The following is a 1,256-nucleotide window of genomic DNA, read 5'->3' as shown; positions in this document are numbered from 1 at the left end:
ATATATATATATATATATATATATATATATATATATATATACGAGCTTATCACTCAGAGTTTCGATCGCACCCTGAGTCAATCCTAAGATGTGATAGTGGGGAGAGTAAGTGCAAAGTCGGAAGATAATAGACCAGGAAAATGATACAACACGATTCCTGCTATATGGAACAAACTTAGTAGGATTTGAAACTCTGAACATAATACCGTAACAAAATATTGCATGGTACAATGTCAGGCGCTTTAACATCAAAATCAGGAATAATAATTGAAATCTACCCACTTCAATAAAGATTATAAAATTTATTTTCTATACTAAATTTAATTTACATTAAAATACAAGACAACTTAAATGCATTGTTGTGTCACCGAGAAGCACTGATAACATGAGTAGACGGCGATAAGTGTGTCAATGAAGCAAACAGCGAAATCTAGTTAGTATAGATAGTAACTTTAGATTTCTTTCCTTCTTTCTTTCCTTTCTTTCTTTCTTTCTTTCTTTCTTTCTTTCTTTCTTTCTTTCTTTCTTTCTTTCTTACATGAAAGCACCTATTGGGAGCGAACGCATATGCTTTGGTACTTAAGGGAATCCATTTTTTAAAGCTCAACAGGCTGTTAGACACGGTGATGACGATGTCGATTCCGTGTATTTTGCTTCAGCCGACAGCCGACAGGTTTAGTTCAGATGATGTCAACATAAAATTATCGATATCTCTTCTCCCGTGGGAAACAGTACAGCCACTAATGACATTGGCATTGATTGCACTCCGTTGGAACTAGATATGTTTTGTGTAAGTTCCACAACGGTTTAACAATATTTGAATTGTTATCAGTTGATATGTTTTTACTTATATATTTGTTCCGGACACTGAAAGGTGTCAAATACATTTAGATAATATATAAATATAAAGCAGAGAAAAAAAAACCCTGCCCACGAATGCTAAAAAACGGAATATGGATGTATTTTTTGTCATACACAAATAGATTCGTGAAAGTTCCATATCAACAATTTACAATTAACATCCTCGTAAAAGCAAACATTTTTCGTTTTTCTCATCCCTTCCATTTTGCTCCCACTCTTTTTTTTTCACTCGTTCCCTATATATTTCATTATTTCTGTGTGTGTGCATGCGCGTGTATATGTGCGAGTTTCTATCTATCTATCTATCTATCTATCTATCTATCTATCTATCTATCTATCTACACACACACACACACACACATACACACACACACACACACACACACACACACACA

Source organism: Octopus bimaculoides, chromosome 5 (genome assembly GCF_001194135.2).
Source record: "Octopus bimaculoides isolate UCB-OBI-ISO-001 chromosome 5, ASM119413v2, whole genome shotgun sequence".
NCBI lineage: Eukaryota > Metazoa > Mollusca > Cephalopoda > Octopoda > Octopodidae > Octopus > Octopus bimaculoides.
The sequence above is the reverse complement of the archived record's forward strand: the minus strand, read 5'-3'. Positions refer to the sequence as shown.